This window comes from Dendrobates tinctorius, unplaced genomic scaffold (genome assembly GCF_039654945.1).
Source record: "Dendrobates tinctorius isolate UK_male_01 unplaced genomic scaffold, ASM3965494v1 ptg000028l, whole genome shotgun sequence".
In the NCBI taxonomy this organism is placed as follows: Eukaryota; Metazoa; Chordata; class Amphibia; order Anura; family Dendrobatidae; genus Dendrobates; species Dendrobates tinctorius.
Window position 1 is genome coordinate 61,157,164 of NW_027361696.1, and position 15,486 is coordinate 61,172,649.

The window sequence follows — 15,486 nt, forward strand, 5'->3', positions numbered from 1 at the left end:
GGTACTAGATGTGCTTGATGGAGATAAGTCCGGAAACACTTCAGACATGGTAGCCCATTTATTGGACTCATAGTACCATGATCAATATGCAGACTGGCATTGTCCTGTTGAAAAATGGCTCCTGGGACACTTTGGAGAAATGGCCATAACAATGGTTCTACGACTGATCCATTCTGTGCTGCAAATGTTATTGTACATCATATATAAAGTTCAAGTATAAGATGTCAGGCAGGGTTGGGCTAAAAGAGCTTCTTCACTGACCTCACACTACCATTCTCAAAGGCTATCAAGGATAAAAGCCACACTCTATTTGCAGACACGTGTTTCAGGATGTTTGTGCCTCCTTAGTGCAAAGCAAGAAACCTGATTTAGCTGGATGAGAGACCTCTGATGATTCTAAGGGTCTTTTCATTTGGATCAAAGGAGTGAAGATTGTATTACTAAAAAGATAAACAAATGAATCACTACTTCATTAGCACCATATAAAAAGAAGGATATCCATAGCTGAGGATAACAATGTATATGTTAGCAACTGTGCTTTGTGCATTATGGCATATCAGAAATCCCCGCTACTGTGGAGCAGGTGAGTTTTTTTTCTCATTAGATTAAAAAGTATTTTTTATGTGGTTTCACATTTTTGCAAACATTGTAAGAGTTTTGCAACATCCTTAAGTTACATAAAATTTCAATATGCTCTATGGAACAGAGGAACTATACTATTAAAGAAATGAGCCCATGGCAATTTGGGACTCGGTGCTTGACTGAGCATTATGGGAGATGGCATTCAAGAACAGCTGTGCTGATCATTGCTTATGCATGACTTAGGGTGGAGGTAAGCAACCTGAGGCTCTCCAGCTGTTGTGGTACTACATGGCTCAACGCAAACTTGGCAAAATGGGCAAAATATTGGAATATTACTGATATATGATTGGAGCTACAGTCCCCAAATAAGGGGTTAATAAATCAATGACCTGTATTTTAAAGTGTTAATTTGACATGCAAGCTTATACCATTGGTAGATGTAAGAAAACTGCAATAGCAATCCCTTACCTATAATTATTTTCATTTGACTCTTACCCCATACATTTAAAGGGAAACTATTACCAGGATTTTACTACGTAATCTGAGATCAGCATGTTGTAGGGGCTGAAATCCTGATTCCAGCAATGTTTTGCCTGCCGCAGATCTAGCAGAGCTCAAAGGATGAGCTTAGTATAATCCTGCCCACACCACTAATTGGCTGTTTCCTTTGTACACTATGCATTGGCAGAAAACTTGGACCAGGAGGCACGAAACACCTAGTCCTGTAGTGAAAATCTCCTGCTGAAAAAGCATACTTTAAAAAAAAAAAGCAATACACAGTCAAGTAAGTGACACATCCCTGGAATCAGGCTCTCAGCCTCTACAGCACGCTGCTCTCTGAATACACGGTAAAAAGTTGCTGATAGTTGGGTTATTCCAATCTTAGGAAGTTACTAAGTTTTTACAAATTGATGATAATTTGCTGGAGGACCCTGACTAATCCCTAGAACTGGATCCTGATGTTCCCTCTTTCAATGCAACTATGACCACTGCTATGGAACAGCAAAACGAGAGTCAACAAAAGCATTCGTCTGTCTTCAGTAGTCCCATAGACAATGAAGGACCGGGTGGCGAGCAAGCATTGGCATGAATCCCTTTTGGTAGTGAATTTCAGAGCCCTGTTCTCAGGATTACAACGGTCTCAACGGTCGTGGCCCTCAAAATCAGCAACTTTTCACTATCACCTATTCTGTGTATATTCCATAACTAGCCAAATTGTCAAAGATCCTTTCATCGGCTGAAATTAAATCCGGATGTTGGTTAAAAAATGTTTTCTGATAGGGCAATCTGAATTTTTACAGGAGGATCCCCAAGTTAGACTTCTCCCTATTAGTCACTATTAAGAAAAAGTCTATAAACGAGCATGCCTTGCACAGAACAGCCCACCAATTTAATAAAGATTGTGTAATACCTTTTTTAGCATCTAGAGCAGGGGTCTCAAACTAGGCAGAGTAAATGGGCCGCACATAAAAAAAATTTGAGCTGGGGGGCCGCATTCCTTTCAAACTTAATACACCCCGTACACGCGCGGCTCCACACACCTCGTACACACGCGGCTCCGCACCGTACACCTCGAACACACAGGGCTCTGCTCCGTACACCTCATACACACAGGGCTCCGTACACCTCGTACACACACGGCTCTGCTCCATACACCTCATACACACAGGGCTCCGCTCCGTACACCTCATACACACAGGACTCCGCTCCGTACACCTCATACACACAGGGCTCCGCTCCGTACACCTCATACACACAGGGCTCCGCTCCGTACACCTTGTACACACAGGGCTCCGCTCCTTACACCTCGTACACACAGGGTTCTGCTCTGTACACCTCGTACACACAGGGCTCCGCTCCGTACACCTCGTATACACAGGACTCTTCTCCATACACCTTGAAGACACACAGGGCTCCGCTCCGTACACCTCATACACACTGGGCTCCGCTCCGTACACCTCATACACACACAGGGCTCCGCTCCGTACACCTCGTACAGACAGGGTTCCGCTCCGTACACCTCATACACACAGGGCTCCATACACCTCGTACACACATGGCTCCGCTCCATACACCTCATACACACAGGGCTCCGTACACCTCGTACACCTGCGGCTCCTCTCCATACACCTCGTACACACAGGGCTCCGCTCCTTACACCTTGTACACACACGGCTCCGCTCCGTACACCTCGAACACACAGGGCTCCGCTCCGCACACCTTATACACACAGGGCTCCGCTCCGTACACCTCATACACACAGGGCTACGTACACCTCGTACACACACGGCTCCGCTTCATACACCTCGTACACACACGGCTCCGCTCCATACACCTCGCACACACAGGGTTCCGCTCCTTACACTCCGTACACACAGGGCTCCGCTCCGTACACCTCGTACACACACGGCTCCGCTACGTACACCTCGTACACACAGGGCTCCGCTCCGTACACCTCGAACACACAGGGCTCTGCTCCATCCACCCTATAAACTCCTCCTGACCCCACGCATTAACTTACCTTCATCCAGTACCATGACAACCAGCACACAGACAGTATTTACGTCTGTGTGTGTGTATGTCTGTCTGTGTGTGTATGTCTGTGTGTGTGTATGAATGTCTGTCTGTGTGTGTGTGTGTGTGTATGTATGTGTGTGTATGTCTGTGTGGGTGTCTGTAGGTTAGCCTGGCTCTGGAGGAGATGGGGACATGAGAAGACCGTGATGGGGAGAGAAGGCCATGATGCCTGGGGTAATGGGAGAAGGCCTTGAGGGGGTAATGGGAGAAGGCCATGTGGGGGTAATGGGAGAAGGCCATGAGGGGGTAATGGGAGAAGGCCATGATGGGGGTGATGCAGAGAATGCAATGATGGGAGTGATGGGGTGATGGAGCAGGCAATGATGGGGGTGATGGAGCAGAGAATGATGGGAGTGATGGGGTGATGGAGCAGACAATGATGGGAGTGATGGGGAGAAGGCAGTGATGGGGTGATGGAGAAGGCAATGATGGGAGTGATGGGGAGAAGACAATGATGGGGTGATGGAGCAGGCAATGATGGGAGTGATGGGGAGAAGGCAGTGATGGGGTGAAGGAGAAGGCAATGATGGGAGTGATGGGGAGAAGGCAATGATGGGGGTGATGGAGAGGGCAATGATGGGGTGGTGGGGGAAAAATAAATGATGATGTGGGAGAATGCAATGATGGTGGTGGTGGAAAGGGCAATAAATGGGGGTGGTGGAGGAGGAAATGATGGAGGAGGAGGAGGATATGATGGAGGTGGTGGAATGGGCAATGATGGGAGTGGTGGGGGAGAAAGCAAAGATAGTGGTGGGGGAGAAGAAAATGATGGAGGTGGGGGAGAGGACAATAATGGGATGCGAGGGGAGGAGGACAATGAGGGGTGTGGGGAATTGGGATGGGAGGAAGGGGGACTTATAATGGCCTTAGGAACAGGGGGAGGTGGAGGAACACATTATCGCTTATTATGTCTAACACAGTCCCTTAGTATATAGTGTACTCACTATGTCTAACACAGTCCCTTAGTATATAGTGTACTCACTATGTCTAACACAGTCCCTTAGTATATAGTGTACTCACTAATTCTGTATAACACCATCCTTAGTTACAGTTTCCTCTTTTATTATGTATAACACCATCCCTTATTACGTATCATCCTCTCTAGTTATATACGTATGATGCCGTCCCTTATTATATAGCTTCCTCTGCTGTTATGTATAGTGCTGTCTCTTACATAGTGTATTCTTGTTAATTTTGTTATTTATTACATAGTCCCCTCTCTTTTTAGATATAAAATGACTGCTGATCGACGAGCCGGTGACCAAACTACCAGTCCATCAGCTCCTCCATTAGAAAGGAAGCTTTCCCATGCTCAATCAGCCATCATTGCATTATACAGCCAACAAGACAGGACGGTATGTAATAAAAAACAGGACTCTATATAATCCAATATGTAAGGGACGGTACTGTACATAACAAGAGAGGGCACTGTGTAAGGGACAGCAATATGCATAATAAAGGAGACTGTGTAATATATATATACATGTATGTGTGTGTGGCTATATAATATCAATATCTATCTATCTATCTATCTATATGTATATATACATACACACACACACACGTAGCTTTGACGCCATAAAAGGAGGGGGACCCGGACACATTTCTTCCACAGGGGCCCCAAGCTGTCAGTGTCTGCCCCCTGTCCGCCAAAATAATTTGTACTTTCTGTTTTTTTTTCTGTCACATTATTAAAAATTATTATTAAAAAAGCCATTAGGTCTTCATCCAGCATCATCAAGCTAATACATACATACATATATATAGAGAACTGCAAGCAGATGAAAGTCTAGAAATGTAGAAATAATAACAGCAGAGTTAGTAGCAGACTAAAAATTAGATCTTTGAGTGTAGTGTGGGCTCTTCGGATGCTTACGAATTATCAACGACCAAAGGGGCGGCAAATTTTTCGACCGCCCCGGGCACCACAAACAGTTGCTACGCCACTGCTCTCCTCTACTCCCCAATGTCTTTGTTGACATATCTGCAGTGGTGACATCATGTCTACCAGTGCAGCTAATCACTGTGGTCAGTCACATTGTACCATCCAAATCAGCATCATAACTGAGCCCAGTGATTGCCTGCAGTGGTCATGTGCTGTAGCCATAATGTCATCACTGTAGACAAGTCAGCAAAGATGGGCACTGCAAATGGGCAACAATTACCTCTACCCTTTCTAGAATCTATAGCTACACCCCCCATTTTTTTACAGCAAGGGAAAACACTGTGGTCATCAAGTTCTTTTGACATTAACCTCTTCCCGACCGCCCACAGTAGATAAACGTTGGCGCTTGCTGGGCTTTGTGCAGCGCCGACGTTTATCTACTGTCGGCGGTTTTGTGCCCCCCGGGACCCCCTCATACCTTATAACGCGGGGATCCCGGTGCACAATGCATGCTGGGACCCCCGACGTCATCGAGACCTGATTGGTTCAGGTCCTGATGACGTCGCGTCACAGCAGCCAATGAGAGAGCTCGCTGGGAAAGCTGCTTGTTTCCCGGCGATCTCCCTCATTATAACGCGACTTCTCCTCTGAGCTCATGCTGACAGATGAGCAGAGGTGAAGCAGCGTTACAGTGTGACTAGATCGCTGCCTGGCACAGCTGATCGCTGCCTGGCACAGCTGTGTCAGGCAGCGATCTTGTCACACAGTAACGCTGCTTCTCCTCTGATCATCTGTCAGTGTGAGATCAGAGAAGTGGCGTTACTATGTGCCAGGCAGCGATCTTGTCACATAGTAACGCTGCTTCTCCTCTGATCATCTGCCAGTGTGAGATCAGAGGAGAAGTGGCGTTACTATGAGTCAAAAATACAAAAAATAAAAAACACAAAAATAAAAAAAAAAGTAAAGAAAAAAAAAGCAGGTAGGCAGGCTAGGGCTATGTCTAGGGCTATGTCTAGGGCTATGTCTAGGGCTATGTCTAGGGCTATGTCTAGGGCTAGGGCTAGGGTTAGGGCTAGGGTTAGGGTTAGGGCTAGGGTTAGGGGTGTGTTGGGGTTAGGGTTGGAATTCGAATTGGGGGTTTCCACTGTTTAGGTACATCAGGGGCTCTGTAAATGCAATATGACGCCCGCAGACCATTCCATCAAAGTCTGCATTCCAGAACGTCACTACTTCCCTTCCGAGCCCCACCGTGTGCCCAAACAGTGGTCCCCCCCACATGTGGGGTACCAGCATACTCAGGACAAATTGGACAACAACTCTTAGGGTCCAATTTCTCCTGTTACCCTTGTGAAAATAAAAATTGGGAGCTAAAAGGTCATTTTTGTGGAAAAAAAATGATTTTTTTATTTTCACGGCTCTACATTATAAACTTTAGTGAAACACTTGGGGGTTCAAAGTGCTCACCACACATCTAGATAAGTTCCTTGGGGGGTCTAGTTTCCAAAAAGGGGTCACTTGTGGAGGATTTCCACTGTTTAGGCACATCAGGGGCTCTGCAAACGCGACATGACACCCGCAGACCATTCCATCAAAGTCTGCATTCCAAAACGTCACTACTTCCCTTCCGAGCCCCACTGTGTGCCCAAACAGTGGTCCCCCCCCACATGTGGGGTACCAGCGTACTCAGGACAAATTGGACAACAACTCTTAGGGTCCAATTTCTCCTGTTACCCTTGTGAAAATAAAAATTGGGAGCTAAAAGATCATTTTTGTGGAAAAAAAATGATTTTTTTACTTTCACGGCTCTACATTATAAACTTTAGTGAAACACTTGGGGGTTCAAAGTGCTCACCACACATCTAGATAAGTTCCTTGGGGGGGTCTAGTTTCCAAAAAGGGGTCACTTGTGGAGGATTTCCACTGTTTAGGCACATCAGGGGCTCTGCAAACGCGACATGACACCCGCAGACCATTCCATCAAAGTCTGCATTCCAAAACGTCACTACTTCCCTTCCGATCCCCACCGTGTGCCCAAACAGTAGTTTTCTTCCACATATGGGGTACCAGTGTACTCAGGACAAATTGGACAACAACTTTTGGGGTCCAATTTCTCCTGTTACCCTTGTGAAAATAAAAAATTGGGGGCTAAAAGATCATGTTTGTGGAACAAAAATTATTTTTTATTTTCATGGCTCTACGTTATAAACTTCTGTGAAGCACTTGGGGGTTCAAAGTGCTCACCACACATCTAGATAAGTTCTTTAAGGGGTCTAGTTTCCAAAATGGGGTCACTTGTGGGGGTTTCCACTGTTTAGGCACATTAGGGGCTCTCCAAATGTGACATGGCGTCCTATCTCAATTCCAGCCAATTCTGCATTGAAAAAGTCAAACGGCACTCCTTCCTTTCTGAGCTCTGCCGTGTGCTCAAACAGTGGTTTAGCCCCACATACGGGGTATCGGCGTTTTTGGGAGAAATTGCACAAAAAATTTTGTGGTTCATTTTCTGTTTTTACACTTGTGAAAATAAAAAATATGGTTCTGAAGTAAAATGTTTGTGAAAAAAAGTTAAATGTTTATTTTTTCCTTCCACATTCCATTCATTCATGTGAAGCACCTGAAGGGTTAATAAACTTCTTGAATGTGGTTTTGAGTACATTGAGAGGTGCAGTTTTTAGAATGGTGTCACTTTTGGGTATTTTCTGTCATATTGACCCCCCAAACTCACTTCAAATGTGAGGTGGTCCCTAAAAAAAATGGTGTTGTAAATTTTGTTGTAAAAATGAGAAATCGCTGGTCAACTTTTAACCCTTATAACTTCCAAAAAAAAAAAAATTATGTTTCCAAAATTGTGCAGATGTAAAGTAGACATGTGGGAAATGTTATTTATTAACTATTTTGTGCGATATCACTCTCTGATTTAAGGGCATAAAAATTAAAAGTTTGAAAATTGCAAAATTTTCAAAATTTTTGCCAAATTTCGATTTTTTTAACATATAAGCGCAGTTCATATCTAAGAAATTTTACCACTACCCTGAAGTACAATATGTCATGAGAAAACAATGTCAGAATCAGCAGGATCCGTTGAAGCGTTCTAGAGTTATGGCCTCATAAAGTGACACTGGTCAGAATTGAAAAAATTGGCCTGGTCACGAAGGCAAAAACAGGCTCAGGCGCGAAAGGGTTAAAATGACCCTTCACTCTATAATTTAAAGGTGACCTTAAATTGCTCATATAAAGTGACCCTATCTGGTGCCCTCTATTTACGTCTCGTTGCCTTCTCCACTTCGATCGGTATTGAGCTCCTCCATCATCCAAGTCAGCCATTCAAAGTGGCAAAGGGACTGAAGTGGCAAGTCTCGTCTTTTGGCATGCTGTAAGATAGGAAAGGCAGGCGAGGGATGATTTAGGCTTGCCACTGCACTCCCCATTCAATTTTGGTGGCCATATTGGAAGCAGGAGTACAGGAACGCTGATCTGAACGGAGGAGGCAAACGGAGGACTCCAGACAGGATGACAATAAAGTAAACCCATAATGATACAGAAGGAGCAACGCGATCAGTAATAATAAAAAATATTAATTTTATTTAATTATACTAATAAAAATTGTAATAAAAAAAAATTGGAAAAATCATGAAATAAAGACAAGGATACTGTGTTCCCTGTCACACATGGAACATGTAAACAGTTAACAGTACACATGATCATCAGACCATCATATCCCAGAAAGATAAATGCTTAAATGGCACCATGAAGCTAAATATCCGCAGGTAATTATAGAACAATAAATATCAAATGTTACTGCTGGTATAAATGTTCATGGGTGTATATATATATATATATATATATATATATATATACTAGCTGAAGAGCCCGGCGCTGCCCGGGCATAGTAACTAACTGTGGTTAGTTATAACAAATTATAATTATCCTCCATCCCATAGTCCCGTGCCCATATACCCATCATACATATCCACGATCCCATAGGCCCGTGCCCATATACCCATCATACATATCCTCCATCCCATAGTCGAGTGCCCATATACCCATCATACATCCTTCATCTCATAGTCCCATGCCCATATACCCATCATACATATCCTCCATCCCATAGTCCCGTGCCTATATACCCATTATACATATCCTCCATCCCATAGTCCCGTGCCCATATACCCATCATACATATTCTCCATCCCATAGTCCCGTGCCCATATACCTGTCATGCATATCCTCCATCCCATAGTCGAGTGTCCATATACCCATCATACATCCTTCATCTCATAGTCCCATGCCCATATACCCATCATACATATCCTCCATCCCATAGTCCCGTGCCTATATACCCAGCATACATATCATCCATCCCATAGTCCCGTGCCCATATACCCATTATACATATTCGCCATCCCATAGTCGACTGCCCATATACCCATCACACATCCTTCATCTCATAGTCCAATGCCCATATACCCATCACACATCCTCCATCCCATAGTCCCGTGCCCATATACATATCCTCCATCCCATAGTCCAGTGCCCATATACCCGTCATATCCTCCATCCCATAGTCAACCATTATGACATCATAATGAGCGGCGGCGGGGCTTGCGACCTATGATGACATCAGCGTCGCCATGGCAACTGTTGTGACATCATAATGAGGGGCGGGGCTTGATACGCACACACTGCTTCCCTAGTATGCAAATAGGGGCATTGTAACATCACAATGAGGGGCGGGGCTTGACGTGCACACACTTTTCCCCCCAGTATGTAGATAGGGGCAAAATTGTTTGGTGAATTGGAACGAGCGGGGTTAAAATTTCGCCTCACAACATAGCTTAGGACGCTCTCGGGGTCCAGACGTGTGACTGTGCCAAATTTTGTGGCTGTAGCTGTGACGGTGCGGATGCCTATCCCGGACATACACACACACACACACACACACACACACACACACACACACACATACATACACACTTTGAGCTTTATATATTAGATATACAGTATATATATATCAGCTCACAGTAACTGCTGTATGTGCTCAGGTATCTAAACTGTGGATGATTGAGTGATCACAATAAACTGGCGCCCACAGTCAAAATACAATCATGCCTAAATAAACAGTCAATTACCTGTGGCCATGATGAAGGGTTTATGTGGTCTGTGACCGCACCTTGACGCGCGTTTTACCTCCTCTGCAGTTTCGTCAGGAGGTGACAATAGAGGAGACATCTGTAGTCACTTTTCAGCCCCAAGTTGAAGCGTTGCTTTAATATTTTTTTCCTGATGGCTAAATAATGTAGTTTGGGCTATTAATGGCGTATTTTATTTCAAGAAAGTTTTGTATTATTAGTTTTACATTCATGAAAGAGAGAACTGAGAATAACCAAAGCAAAAGAAGAACATGAAAAAAAGTATTCATTACTAAGAAATGCGCCTGCATTCTTCTAAAACAGCTTATATTTATGTATTAGTTCTTTTTTTCTTTTTGCCCAAGGCTCATCTCGGAAATAAATTTCAACCTGTTCCGCCTTGCACAATGTGTCTTCACATTTACAGCGCACATTCTGCTTCCAATCAGACAAAGCCACCCTCATAAAAACTCAGGTTAAGTGCTGTCTGATTGAATCCCCTTCTCAGTGAAGTCAATGGCGGGTTCAAAACACAATGTGATCAATAGGAGAAAGCAAGCAAGAACGTTTTCACAGTGTCCCCATTGTTTCCTATTCAGAGAAAAGTCACCTTCATGGGAAGACACAAAGCCAAAGGAACTTCAGAGAGAGAAGCATTCACCATATGGATGAGGAGGCACATTATATTAGTCACTTTGAGTAACCGAAGTAAAGTAACGAGTAAACATCCTTTGCGAAATTGTTGCATCAGGATAAAGCTTTGATTTCTTTCTCATAGAGTAAAGGCCCCGTCACACAGCGATCTCGCTAGCGAGATCGCTGCTGAGTAACAAGTTTTGTGACACAACAGCGATCTCACCAGCGAGATCGATGTGTGTGACAGCGATCAGCCCCCCTGCCGATCCCTTGGATACCCGATGTGTACGTTAGTTACCAGCTCCCTGCATCAGCACGCTGGTAACTAACACAGCGACGCCGCGCGCTCGGCGTCGCTGGTGCTGATCGCTGGTGAAGCTGTCTGTGTGACAGCTCACCAGCGATCAAATAGCGACTCACCAGCGATCCTGACAACGTTGATCGTTGTCGGGATCGCTGGTGAGTCGCTATGTGTGACTCCAGCTTAAAGATTTAGGATACGATTCAATTATTGTATTTGTCTCTTTTTTTGTCTAGTTTTTGCCATTTTTTCCCATATTTTTCATTTTACTTTAATCTTCTTTTAATTTACACCTTTAATTAAAATCTATTTTATATTTGTTATCTTGTTGTGTTTTTTATATACTCAGCATTGTGAGCGGGGTTTGAGTTTTCAGATGTCTGCTGCCGACTGAGTACTTTTAAAAAGTTGCAGTTAAAAAATAATAACAGTTGTACAAATTGTGGTAGATCGGCTCACTCGACTGCTCTCAGAGGTCGATACAGGAACATTTCTTAAATAAACCAGTGCATAATTTAACAAAATAAACATAGCCTTTCTGGCATAACAACAAAACAAAAGATAACATATAGCACAGACCATACACCTGTGAGATTCGCCCAATCTGGATACAACAAACTTCAGATTCCACTGGAGCTCCAGACTGGAGACTTCCTTGTCTCCAAACACACAGACAAGAAAGAAACTCAGTGGCTGGACATTTAACTTGTCAAAAGACACCCTTGAGGTGGAGATATGGTGAGTAAAGATTTTTCTGCCCATCGCTTACAGCTACTCACAAAAAAAACAAACTCTGCTATGGCTGATTAAACCCTTTCAGCATATAATATGCTAGAGAAAAACTTTTGGGTCTCACATCATGAAAGATGGCAATCTTCGTGACACCTATCTCCCCTCACATGCATTGCCAGTGACCCTGTTACATATGCCCCCCCTCTGCCCAAAGTCAGGAGTTTCATCATCTTCAGACACCAAACAGAGAATTCTGGAGAGTGCATCATTACCGTATAACCTCTTGGATCTATGCTCAATGTGGAAATTAAAGTACTGGAGACCCAAAAACCACCTAGCTGCCGGGGATTTCTTACTCTTCTTAACCATCTCAGAGGTGCGTGGTCTGACACTAGTTTAAACCTACGGTCTAGTAGGTAATACGTCAGCGTATCCACAGCCCATTTTATAGCTAAACACTCTTTCTCGACAATAGCATAGTTTTTCTTGCAGGAAGTGACCTTCCAACTCAGATACAAGATGGGATGTTCTTATCCTTTTATTTCTCAAGACAGCACAGCTCCAAACATTGCCAATGAACCTGTCACAAAATAAACTCCACTCCCAATGTGGAGTGATTCTATGCATGTCTGACCTTTTTTTTAGCAAAAAATTTGCAACACCTAGCAGAACGTGTGACTTTTGGTTGCAAAACTGGTCAAAAACAAAAATTGAGAATTTTTTTTTCATTTTGCCCAAAATTAAGAAACCACATGTGTCAGTTTGAAGAATGTGGTGCAAAAAAGTCATTGAAAACCACAAGACCAAAAATGAAAAGGGACTTAAGAAAGTGCAAATGTTAAATCGGACACTAAGTTTAGCCTCCACCCTGTATTAAGTGGCTTGGAAATAAATCACTAAACTTTTAGTAGGAAATTCTAAGATAATTGGAGCTACTTATCATTGATTGAAATAAGAATTATGTAATGCCTCAGTTATCCAGCAGTGGTCCTGCAGGGAAATTGACCACATGTTGTAAGGTTCTCCTACAAATTACAGGTGATTGAAGCAGAACCAAGTTGATTTTGTTAAACAATTTGATCTGTCAATGATCCGTCTAATAAAAAATGGTCTAATGGGAGCAACTTGTTTAAAGAGGTTTGTCAGTTATGCAATTCTCATGAATCCATGCTTTGCCTCCCTCACCCCAATCCGCTAGACTCTGCTGTTCTCCTGGACATTTCCTGCTTGCCTGTGGTTTCCAGCATCTCAGCTGCCTGTTTGCAGTCCCCTGGACGTCTCCTTTCTACCTGCAGTCTCCAGTCCCTCAACTATCCTTGTATTTCATGCCTCATAGGTCTGAGGCACTGATGCCCATTTCCCATGTGCCTTCCTGGACCTCCTCTTCACCTGGTGACCCTAACAGAGTCACACTTAAAAATCGTACTCATTGTATAGATCATATGAAATAACAATGATTTCTATTTACATCTTGTTAGAATATGAGCCCATTAAGAGTTGTGCTGACAATTACTTACATAGTTTGGCACCACCTGGTGTCCAGATCTTATAACAATGTACATGATAAAGAGCTGAGTGTTGGTAGTCACACATACTCAGTCACTCGCCTCACAGCCAGGTATCTGCACAGTGATCCTCTTTTTACTACAGTGCAGCCAATAGGAATAGCTTTCTGTCTGCTTGTCAAGGAAGAAGCAGAGAATTGCATAGGTTAGCTCCACCTCGGAGGACCATGCATGTTCCTTTGTTCAGTAGGTCAAAGTACATGAGCCATTGTTTCATGTGAGACTGTCCTTTGACCCTTGTTGTATGTTAATTTGTGGAATGCCTGCTGATTATAATACATTAACTCCTTGTGGTGTATTAGCCTGCACAACTTGGAGGACAAATATGCAGTCTACTTGAACAATCGAACAATCAGGAAATACCCCCCACCTTTCCCAAATCCTGTGGTATATAAAAGGTACCTGCCTCTGTCACTGGTGGGATTCTACAGGATGTCAGCCCAGGAACCACGTCTCCAGTGGTGGAATACAGATCTGATCCACTGTCACTTACTGAACCCATGAACACGTGTGAAGAACCCAAGATTGGACAATCAGGTCACCTGGCTACATACCTTGCTGTGATAGGTCATCTTCCTAAGGTTGCCGCTACCTCCTCTTTGTGGGTACCCACCAAAAACAAGGTGCATCTGGTTAGGGTAGTTGGCCCTGGATGCCCCAAAGTTGCGAAGGTTCTAATCCTTGGTGAGCCAGCGGAATGGTGAGACACTGTCATTTGCCCCATTTTGTGTACTTTCTAGGACTGTACTATATGTTGTTAACTGTTGGTAGTCCAATAAACTTTTATCGCAGTGTGTTACCCTCCTCCTGTGTTGTCTGAATAGTGTTCTGCCTTCGAGGAAGGAGTATGGATGTTCTGTGGTATGAGCCCTGGTCTGTGCAGTCTTTCCCAAGACAGCCAGGCAAACAGATGAGAGCACCCACTGACCCTCGTGTCTCCACAGAGGGTGCCCCTTACCTCTTTGGTTTCTGTTTGGCTGCCCAGGTTGCACAAATGATATGCCCGCCTTGCATATAGACACCTCTGTATCTTTCCTATGTATTACATGCATAAAGCTACTCTGATCTGTTCACTCTTGATCAAAATTGTAGGAAATGTTAATGAAGACTAGAAAAACCTGCTTCCGCGGTCGGACAGTAGATGACTTTATTAATACTTCATTTGACAGAAAACACAACAAACAGCACGGAGAATATGTTTTTTTTGCATTTTACAGCTTAGCAAAGCAAACCACCAGGGTTCAACGTGATGGACGTTCCAACAGAGGAGAAACAATTAGAAGAGATTTTCTCTACCTGTTCCTAACAGGTGATACCTTGAGAAGCCAGCCTGCCAGAGCCATGCGGTGATAGTTATAGTATGTCGTCCCAGCACCGGGTCCCCGAAGAGCTTACACCTGGTTTGTCGATTTAGACGTGGTAATGAGCTGACAAGTATCGCCATACGTCCCTGTATTAGAGCTGCCTCTGTTCCACGTACCTGTCAACAACGTATTATTGGAAGAAAAATCACGGCTTGTCTGTAAAGACTTTGTGAATGACTGATGGGGGCCGTTTATCTGCGCTGGAGGTGGCCGCGGTGCAACAAAGAACCTCAAGGTCCTGTAAAGTCTCCACTGGCTTGTCACTTTCCATGATAAGCAAGACCTTTCCTCGCTCGCTTTCGATATGCTTTGACAATTTGTCAGGTATCCTGCTTGTTTTCCTGTACTGCGCGAGGACAGAGTGCAGGAAATCTACTTAAGACGAGCCCAGCTGGATTTCCCTGACATTTATAAGTCATGCATGAGCCACTTTTGGCTTCGAAAGACAACACCACGCAGCGATCCGCGGCTCTTACACTGAAATGCTCATTGTGGAGATTTTCTGCATCCAAAAAATCTACGATGCTCCATGGGGAAATTCCTGGCTGAAGTGACGGGATATATATTCATTTCCTGTGACAAAAGCATCAACCAACTCCTAATGAAATTAGGATTGACTCACATGTTGCGGCTGTGGTGCATTTTCCTATGCAGAAACCACCAAGTGTGAACTCAGCCTAAACCTTACTACTGTTTTGGTCGAAAAAGACACCAC